This window comes from Daphnia pulicaria, chromosome 4, assembly GCF_021234035.1.
Source record: "Daphnia pulicaria isolate SC F1-1A chromosome 4, SC_F0-13Bv2, whole genome shotgun sequence".
In the NCBI taxonomy this organism is placed as follows: domain Eukaryota; kingdom Metazoa; phylum Arthropoda; class Branchiopoda; order Diplostraca; family Daphniidae; genus Daphnia; species Daphnia pulicaria.
The window spans coordinates 19,144,784-19,155,621 of NC_060916.1; the positions used below are offsets into that span (position 1 = coordinate 19,144,784).

Here is a 10,838-nt window from a genome sequence, read left to right on the forward strand (position 1 = left end):
TCCTTCGATATTTAAGTTTAAAGTTGCATTTAGCTCCTTCCACCCCAAAGTTTGCTGTTCATACATCTTTGGTGGGAGGAGCCCAATAAGGGCCTTAAACAAAGACAAAGAGTTATGGACTGCCAAGCTTCTTTGTTAATCGATTAGTAAAAAATTGATTTAACAATCGACAAAGAATAAAAACAAGTGGCAGTCCATAGCTTTTTAGCCTTTTAGCCAAAATTTTCTCGACACTCGAACAAAACAGGGACACCTCGATCTCGCAACTTCAACTACCGTGTTTTGGGACCGGTGACTGAACCTGTTGCTCTCCTTGTTTATTATATATCAAATATTCCTTTAGTTTTCCATTACGATGATCCAAGAGTTTTATAAAGAGGAATCTGTTTTCATACGGAATATTCCACGTGTTTTAGAGTACCAAATATTGTGTGCATATTCCTGATTTCTCTCTTTTGTATATTTTTTTATCAATCGTTTTTTTCAACCTTAGCATGTTTTCCTTTAATTTTTTGTATTGATCTCCTGTTTGTTTTGAATCTCATATCCCCCGCAACCACGTACCCCTTAACGTGTATATGCCGTTTTGACTCCCAGATGTCGTCGTGTATGGTTTTGTGTATGTTTGGAATCCGGATATTCATTCACGACCCCCAGATGTCGCTGAGTATTGTTTTGTATATGTTTTGAATCTTATATCTACCCCAATTACGTAACCCTTAACTTTTATACAATACATTCACGATCCCCAGATGTCATTGTGTATTGTTTTTTATGTTTGCATGTCAGCTGATATAGGGTTGAGGCGGAGCTGGGGAGGCCCACCAAGCAAGGCGAAGTCTCCCACTTCTTTCTGATACATCGAGATGAAGTCGGTGTTTAGAGAGAGCATTGGCAATTCTAGCTACTTCTCGCAATAATTGTCAGCGAAATATATACTTTTTGAACTTTCCTTTTTCCTTTTTTATTCTTATTATTATTACTTCTTGTCTTCTCTTATATCTTTTTGTGATCTCACACAACCTTGGAAAAGACATTTAAAGGTTTTCAAAATAAAATTAGGTTTTAGTTAAATCGCTAAAACATGAAATTTATATTTTACTTATATTTTGGGAATGCTCGGGATGGATCCAACACTGGCAATAGGGATAGGGCACTATCCTGAATGTGGCGTGTAAAAATTACCTAAAAATAATTTTATTTTGTGCAAGCTCAGACTTTGGAGATGGCCAAGGTAAAGTACATTACTTAGTAGAGTGACAGTAGTGGTGGTGATTACAAATATCCACTGTGACCTCAGTAGGTGGTTGAGCTGGCTCAGACTTTGGTGATGTTGATGGCTTTGGCGATGGTGATGGCTTTGGATATGGCTTAGACGGTGGAAATGGTTAGTGCTCTCCCTTTTTGGTAGATAACCGAGCTTTTTCATTGCTGCTTTAAGCACTGTCCACAGATGAAACTTTAAGAGACAGGCCACTGCGCATCCGACCAATCGTTTGAAGCACAAAATGGGATCTTTAGAAAAAAAATTCACCTCCTTGTCCATGACCTTATCCAATGCTTTGCCCACTAGGCTTTCAAACACCTTCTCCACAGTTGCTCGGGAGATGTTGGATGACATCTAGCTGGAAAGCTCTGAGGCGGTTGAGCTGGCTTGAGCTGCGGAGAAGGATATGACTGTGCTGAGATGTGGTCTGGCTGATGCTATGAGCTGGCTGATGCTTTGGGCTGTCTAATTCTGATCTGGATGTGGCTGTGGTTGAGTTGGCCTTAGCGTTGATGATTGTGGGCTGCTATTTGGTAGATAATTAAGCTTTTTTAGTGCTTCTTGTAGCAGTGGCCTTACCTAAAATTTCAATAGTCAGGCCACCGCGCATCCAAAGAGACCCTTTAGACAACAGATCGGATCGTTGGAAAAAATCCACGGCTCTGTCCATAGCCTTATCCACAGCATTTTCCACCAGGCTTTCAAAGACCTTTTCCGCAGCTTGTTGGGTGATGTCGTGTGACATCTGTCAACAAAAGAAAAAATGTATTTTCAATTTAGACGTTTTGTTATCTCTTTAATTGCAGGGGACGTAAGAATTAGAAAGACTAAGAATAAAGATCAGCAAATACCTCCCGGCAATATTCCAAATACCGAATAAAGATACTCCGAATATCTTAGGTTTTTAAATTCGTCTCTGGAGTGCTTCTTTGTCAGTTGGCCAATTGAATCTTGCAGATCTTATGATGATAGTCAATTTTTGATTCGTTTACAGAAACCCCCAAAACCGTCAGGTTGAGCTGCTTGGACTCCTCGTTCTTATTTAACCTTTACGGGGGCTGTTTTTGGGAAAGGAACTTGGTTGTCATTGGAATCCTATCAGCCTCCCCTTCCATCTTGAGGAGGAAAGTTGCGAGACTGATAGGTACAGGCCCCAGAATAAACGAAATAAAAAAAGGGTTACAGATAATGGGATTGAAACAAAAAAATTACAGCAACAGCTTTCAGGTTGTTGTGACTCCCCTCGACGTTATTGTTGTTGCGAAAATATTGCATGAACCAAACGTTGCTATTGATGTTTGTCGTCGCAATGTAGTTGCTGAATCAAATCACGAGTGAATTCACTTCTATAGATCCTATGAAATCGCGCGGGGTTTTCACTTTGACGAACAAAAAGAATGCTCATTCCATTGGAGAGTAGGATCTAATGTCAATCGGAATGTAGCCTTTGCATTTGCATTCCACCGAATGGGGCTAGGTCTCAACTACAGTATCACAGTTGAAAAGAAAAATGAAGATCTACAGGTCTTCAATGGATTTCCAATGCCGAGCACATCATCTTCAACAGAGAGAGATGTTGACATATCTGTTGAAGATTCTATTCTTGGAATCTCCAGATGCTGCGCTGAAGATGACTCGTAAACGAAAGTCCAATTACGTTTACATGCGAATCAAGTATAGAAATATAGTAGACATGATCTTTGCAAATATACAACTCTATCCAATGGACGAAGACTCATACATATTCACATTAATACTCATATTCATTCATGTTCATATTCACACGTTTATACCAGCTATTGCATCGTCTTGCAACACCAGCTTGCCCTATTCGTATGTTAGCCTCAAGCTTGGTAAGGTGGAAGACATTATCCATTCCATCAGATCTGAACAAGATGTAATTGGCTCAGCATGAACACGACTCGAACAAAACATCCATCAAATATGGTAAGCATGGGACGATTCCCTTTCTTTAGAGCTTCACATCTGGATACAAACCGACCAACATCAAGGTCAACAACAAGCTACAACCTATAGCTTATTGGTGTTGATCTCTTTGCCAATCATATAATTTGATATTTTATATGAAACCATGATTGATATGACTGTCTCGGTAAATCTCTTATTTCTACCACTCCCAAGACATCGCATGTTGTAGATCTGTCTAAGAGTTGAAACAAGAGAAGCACATTCATATTCAACATTGAAGCTTCACACGTTCTGCACAAACGTTGGATCGTCTGGAAACTGACATGTCAACACGCGAATCTGATTCTTCAGATATGGACATATGTCTGTTGGTGCAACTGGCATCTCGATATTCAATATTCATATGAATGATCTCGTCAACTTCATGGACTTTATATATGTTCCTGAAATAGACTCCACATCTGACGGTTGATACAAATGTAATTGCTATTGTGACTAGAAAGTAGATCATTCTCATTTCTTTACAGGTAATGTTTTCAATATTGTAAATATCCAATGGTTTGAAAGACTACTATCTTTCTCTCAAAATAGTCAAACTGGAGAGAGACAATCTAAAATAATCAACCGAGTAACAAAGAAGGACTACAAGATGAAGTCTATCTCCAAAGAGTCCAAGTACCCCCTCACTGATTCAGATGATAAGTCCTTCAAGATTCCAATTAAAATTAAGAAAGTGAACAAGGAGAAGTATGTAAGTAGATATCTTGACTATGTAAGCAAGCTATCTGATATGTTTTTCCACTTCGATGGATTTCACCAGATGAATCAAACAGATAGTGAACACAACGCAAACATACTACATACTACCGCCGTTTAGTGCTACTTTAGACACACCGATTTAAAAAATGTTTTCGCTCGTAACTTTTTTCCAGGTTGTGCAAACTGTCGGGAAAAAGGGTACTTTCTCGGGTTCTTGTTTGTCTTCTGAGGTTCTTGTTTGTCACTATATGTGCCAAAACCGTGGATCAATTTTTGAGCAATTACTTCATGACTCGGGGTAACATGCCTTCGCGTCTGTCTTTGGCTTGCTGGACTATACCACCGTGACTCGATCCTCGCTTCAACAAGGGCTTTATTGACGTCCGTCGACCTCTTGGCGATATTAAACGGGATACTCCTGTTAATTCAATAAAATTCAAGGAATATTGAGTCAACCATGTTTTCCGTTGCAATTGTTTGCTACATTTCTCATTCATGTTATCGCAGGCGTCAAGGCCGAACCAGTCAACTCACCAGCCATTGCCGACACACCATTTCTAGCCGTTCCATCAGGCCAATCGCCTAAGCAACTGCTCTGTGATTTACAGCAACAGCTTTTCAAACTGTTCTCCTCGAAACCCAACAAGAAAGTTTGAATCCTCATGGGGTACGATTTTTTTCTAATTCCGCTGAATTAATTCACAAAATTGCACAGCAACTTGGTTTCATCGATCGAGATGAGGCCAAAGATCCTACTGCCATTCCAATGGTGTGGGTTTCCTAATGGGTCCAAATGGAAAGGTACGACTGTTTTGGTTATCAGTTAAGTTACGACACAATCGGTGTCATTTTTAACGATGTCACCAAGCAGTCCAAGCGCGTCGATGGAAAGTAAGTTGGTGTGATTTTTCGCTTTCAATTTTAGACAAGCGCATTATTTTTTCTTTAGAGCCATTAAATTCGTCGATCAAGATGGCATTGAAAATTACTACACCGGGTTTTTTTTTGTTTTTAACACCGAGCAAGTTTAGGATCTCTATCATGTACTCGTCTCTTAGCACATCACATGACCGTTTGAACTTGATCTCTTCATTGAATATATTCGAGATCTCAAAGGAGAAGGCGATCTCATCGTTGATGTAGTGTATGAAGAAGATTCCCATAAGAATGTTAAGCATTTGTGTGATGATTTTGTCGCCGAGTTCAATCAGATCATTTGAGATTTCGGATAAATCATTTCCCCCAACTCATAGGGGAAAGTATCTTCAGGCTTTCTTCAGCAGAATTCTAATTACTCCATTATAATTCACAGTCATCCTCATCCTAACTTCATCGGACTTCATTTTCAGATTTACCAGGCCTAGATCTATTCTCACTGAACAGCTCCATTCAAGACATGATGACAAATATGGAATACATCTTGGCACATTCTTGCTTTGATGGACCATGCTTTCTTGGATGCAAGAAGGAGAGGGAGAACAGAAGATATCCAACTACATCTAATCCAATCCAATAGACGATATCTTGGTCATCACGAGAGACTGGAATTTTCTCTTGAATCTGCTTAAGAAGATCAGTCTCACTGAATATCATGTTTCTTGATTGATGCATCAACGTCTCGTATATCGCTAAGACAATTGAGGTTGATCTGCTTCACTTCATCAGTTCGATACTTGTGTTTGGGTGTGACTTCTTTCCAGTAATATCTAATCTGCCGTTGACGTATCAGGCGTTCAAGTCTATATTCGAACTGGATAGATGGATTTTTGACATCCATAATAAAATGATCCTGTTGAAAGATAATTTCATGAGATGTCTAAGCGCACTCTACCAGGTCTATCGAACTCAGCGTGTTTCAAACATAGCAGCAGCTCACAGGGGATGTCAAGTGTGTATGCCATCGCGGCTTAAGGCACAAAGATGGAGTCCTTCATTCTCTACTACATTGGATCTATATTGGAAGGGATACTTATATGTAAAATTATGTATATCCGGGAATCTTTGATGTCTTTGGAAACGTATGCATTTAAGTTGGAACATTTTTTGCTTCTTGCTTCAACAATCCCCTCAGCTATGGTCTTTTTTCCACTGGTGCTTCAGTGATTAAAAATTAGACAATTTTTTAGATTTTTTAACCACAATTATTGTGTACGATGACATGCGATGCATAAAAACAAAGTGAGAAAAATTTGATATTAAACCAAAGACACACAGACATAAAATGGATTACACAGCCTGTGACGAATGGGAATCCGCAAAATAGCTTCACTGAGGAAGACAACGGACGACTTTGAATATGGAAAAGAGTTTTTATATTGTTTCTCAGCGTAAAGATAGAACTGCACTTCAATGAATCCCACCGGTAAGTATGAATTATGCCTGATTCTATCGTCTATCAGGCTCTATTCCCCAAGAAAATGGTTGGCTTGGTAATGGTTCTGTCTGCCCTAGCATATATTACGTATCAGCTAGATAAGTATGGTAATTAGATTATTATGCAGATTAATTTAGTTTCGCCATAGTAGTAACATTAGATGAAAAAGATCTGTTTGGATGTGGCAAATTCTCATGTGAATACATGAGAATTTGCCACATAGACGAAACTACTAAACGTTTGATGTTGTTGTCTACTGTTCTGAGTACAATGATTCAGGACATGTTACAAGGTTTTTATTAAAAATAGTTGGTGTAAACTGCCCATATTTTCTTAAAATAGTATGTTTATGATTTAGTCAGTAATGATTTTCCAAACTACTCTTCAAGTTTTTAACTTGTTGGTTATTTTTTAATTCAGGCTCAATGTAATGTTTTATAAAGTTATCCCAATTCATGATCAGATTGCTGGAAAGTACAGTACCTACCTACGACATTGGTACACTGTACCAATTTCAGCCGCTTTTAGCATGGCGTCTTATGACGCTATGCGATTTTAGTTTTATTTTTTAATTAGCAACATAGTTGCTGTAAGTTTAAGATTTTTGGAGAGGAGGGTGGGTTCAAAACAAAACTGGGAATATTAAAAAAAATGTTCCACCCCTATATTTACATTTCCCTGCCCCCTGGAACTGGGGCAAACTGTAACAACTTCGCCGAGCGAAAGTTGGGGCAGTTGCCGTGCATTCCTTATTTTGCTGCACAAAAAAGGGCCCTGTTAAAAAAAATCATAAAAAATAGCCGCTAGACTTAGCCCTTCTAGTTTTTAGCAAAAAATATGCAAGTGCCCCTGAAACACTCGTGGATTTTTTCCCTCTTAATGGTTTACCTCCTTTGGTTTGGAGGTCCTTTGTGGCGTTGTATTTTTTTTAGAAATTTTCTTGTGAAGAGAAGTCTTCATGGAGTCTTGCCATTTCCCCGTGTTAGTACTCATCTGTGTCATAGCCTTACCCTTCGGGATGCTTCTTCAAGCCAGTCAACCCTAAAAATTACAACACTACAATTACAAAAACTTGATTCATGATGACTCAAAAGGAGCTTACTAATGTGGTATATCGTTTTGGCTGTGGTCATGTGTGGGGGAACTTTTTTTATTGTGCTAAACGCTGCCCGTATGGTAATCAATGTCGCTTCTCCGTCCACATTCTCAAGGACGTTCGCTGAAAAAAAACCACATCCCATTGAATGTATGAAGAATTAATAAAAAAATCTCAAATAACGTTTGAGATAAAGCCCCGTATAGTTCTGGGGGTTTTAGGTTGTTGCTCCTGGGGGCCTTCAGCACTCAACTGTCCACCACCAACACCCCCCCCCCCTCCCTTCGGGACCCATGTCAATAATCCAGTCAGTGGTTTTGATGACTTCAAGGTTGTGTTCGATCACAATGACAGTATTGCCTTGGTCTACAAGGCGTTGAACCACTTGAAGTAATTTTTCTTCATCTACAAAATGTAACCCTGTTGGGGTTACATACAGGGTTTTTCCTGTGGAGCGGCACGTCAATTCTTTAGAAAATTTGATTAGCTGCTGTTCTTCCCATGAAAGGGTTATTGTGGCTCTTTATGGATGTATCCCAATCCCTCTTCTTGAAGAACCATCGATCAGTTTATCCCGAATAGAGGGCATAGCTTCAAATATTCACGGGCTGTGTCCACCGTCATCTCTATAAAACTTCGGCAATCGAATGTCATTTTAACTATACCGCCAATGTTTCTCGATTAAAGCGTTTGCCGTTGCAAACATCGCAAGTGACTTAAACGTCGGACAGAAAGTGCATTTCAATTTTGACAACGCCATCTCCATGACAAGCTTCGCATCGCCCTCCTTGCACATTAAAGGAGAATCAACCGGTCCATAACCAAGGCTTTTAGCTTCTGGAAGATAGATATCGATTACTTTGTCCTGATACTCAAGTACCTCCAAGCTTTCATAAAGACCAGGATATTCTGACGCTTTGTTTTGCTTTTGGAACAAAGTTTTATAAAGGGTTCCAATAATGAGAGAGGATTTTACGCACCCTGAAACGCCTGCCACACCAATCAAAAGACCTAAGGGAAAATGAGCTGTGACATTTTGAAGGTTTCTGGGGAACACTTCACTGGGTTGGAAGAGGAACGGCCATCTTCCCTTGAAGATAAGCACCCGTCGAGCTTTTAGAATTTGCCATCATTTCTTTGTGGGTTCTTTGGGCGACCACTTCTCCCCCATGCACACCAGTACCAGATCCCATATCCACCAAATAATCGGCTGCCCGCCAATTACCAAAGATTAAACGCACTGAAGAAGCTTCTTGCATTCCAACACAATTATACAAGCAAGACGAAATCACTGATAAGTACATTCCAACTGCTACTAAATTTTCAACACTCGCATACAAGCACGACTACGATGAATAAGTACATTAGAGATTTCATTGAAAAGAACAAAAACAGTGAGAGCTTGACAAGACTTCTAATGCAAAGAGATTTCTACAGATGATGAAGGTAGAACAAGAACAGAAAAAGAGACGAATACGTGTAAAAATCTATGCAAATCAGACAGATCAATCTGACAGATGAAGACCTCGACTCGTTCCCTCAGAAGGAGTTCGACTTCATCCACAAAAGCGAATAATAAGAATGTCTATCTCTTATCCAACTACTCGATATTCATCATCTCTTATCGCTTTGCAAACTCGTTCTCGGTTCAGAAAAAGCTTGGCTTCAATCTTCGGTTCCCTTTTTGAGTCAATAAAAAACATCTGAAGTGTTCATAGAAAAAATTGAAGATCCCTTGCTTGAAGCTCTCTTATCATCGATTACGAAAGTAACCCATATCCACAATCCATTTGGCAAACATCTCTATCTTGTAACGCTTAAGCCTTTGGAAATCAAGTTGCCTTCCATGATGTTGTCTAAAGGGGTGACGCGTTCAGGTAAGTAGCATAGCCGATCCATCCAGAGTAAGCTTCTATGAAAGATAGATTGATGATGTCTTTCACATATTCGTATTGTATCACGAGATGGAGTAGATATCCAAATACAAATGGATTGATTGCAGGTATGCCGATTATATCTGCAAGTGCATATTTCTTCAATTATCGATTGGCGGAGATATAGGACCGGTCGAAATAGGCCCCGACGAAATAGGCCCGGCAAATAGGACCGGACGAAATAGGACCCTACGAAATAGGCCCACTTTTAAAATATTTTTAAAGCGGTCCTATTTCTCCGTCAAAGTGGGCCTATTTCTCCCAATTATTCCTAAGTTCCATAGTAGATTTGCTGGCAGGTATCTCTACTCCTGTTTCCTCTTCCCAGCCTTCATTAAATAGTTGAAGGGAAAATAAGTAAGCAGTTCAGGGGATAAAAAAAAGTATTGACTATCTTACGATAGGAATGCATGGGTTCATCTCCATTGGAATTTGGTGGTTCTGTCTTACCACTTTTGTTTCTGATTGTTCTGTGTTTGCTGTTAACGACTTGCAACAACATCAGGCATCACAGCATCAATGAGTGATAAGCTTTCCATGGGTTGTTCCGAACCATCCTGGAAAACAAAAACATAAAAGAGTAAAAATTTGGTGGTAGATAAATTTCATCATATTAAAATTGTCACACACATCTCCAACACTGATCTCAGACCCTTCTGGATGATGGAGAGAAGGGCTGCTGTTGGTACCAATTGATGTTGGATTGTGAAATATGTGACTCTATGCCAAAGGTGTAAGCAGAATGCTGAAAACCTATTTGAAAGGCAATCAGCAGCGATCATGACGCCATCAGGGTAGGCCAATCATGACGCTACCTATCCACACAAGTTGATAATTACAATATTAGAAACTAAAGATTGAAAATAACATGATAAGAGTTCTCTAACATACCCGAATTGAAGGTAAACGCCTTACTCCAGCGATAGCATTGCACCACAGACCACGCTATTGATGACGCTTGATGTGTTAGCGTCTGCTATGTGTGTGAATCGATTTGAAATGAAAATGATTCAGAATCGAATTCTTACAGATCAAATGTAACGAAAATTGCAATTCAAATTTAAAATGATTAAAAATAAAATGTACACATGTTGAAGCTATTTTAATTTTTTTATAAGATTTCTATTTCTTATTTGTAAATTAAACGCTGAAGTTGACGATGAGCAGATGACGCCATCTTCATGACGCTATTGAACCACGCTAGTGACGCTACTATCACCGATAGATGGAAGTCTTCAAAACCGCATTTGGTATTCAACTATAATAGAAATTTCCTTTTCGTGCTGTATATTAAATCAATTAATGTATATATCATCAATTAAAAAAACAAAAAACGATCAATTTCGCCAGGATAGTTCCACACCGCTTTATGCTGTTGAGCTATTAATTTTTCTAAAATATTTTGTAAACAAAATTCTTTATCGACATGGCCGAGATTCGAACACCGGCGTTTGAGATTCATAGCCCGAGTTGCTAACC

General features: G+C 39.2%; 1 long non-coding RNA gene across 1 annotated transcript; it reads right to left on the reverse strand.

Moving 5' to 3' along the window:
* Positions 1–9,639: 9,639 nt before the first annotated feature.
* LOC124335737 lies at positions 9,640–10,364 on the reverse strand. Its single transcript, XR_006916884.1, has 4 exons — positions 10,251–10,364; positions 9,990–10,174; positions 9,759–9,916; positions 9,640–9,688 (listed from the first exon to the last, which is right to left on the reverse strand). It is a non-coding gene; the product is annotated as an uncharacterized LOC124335737 (long non-coding RNA).
* Positions 10,365–10,838: the final 474 nt, after the last annotated feature.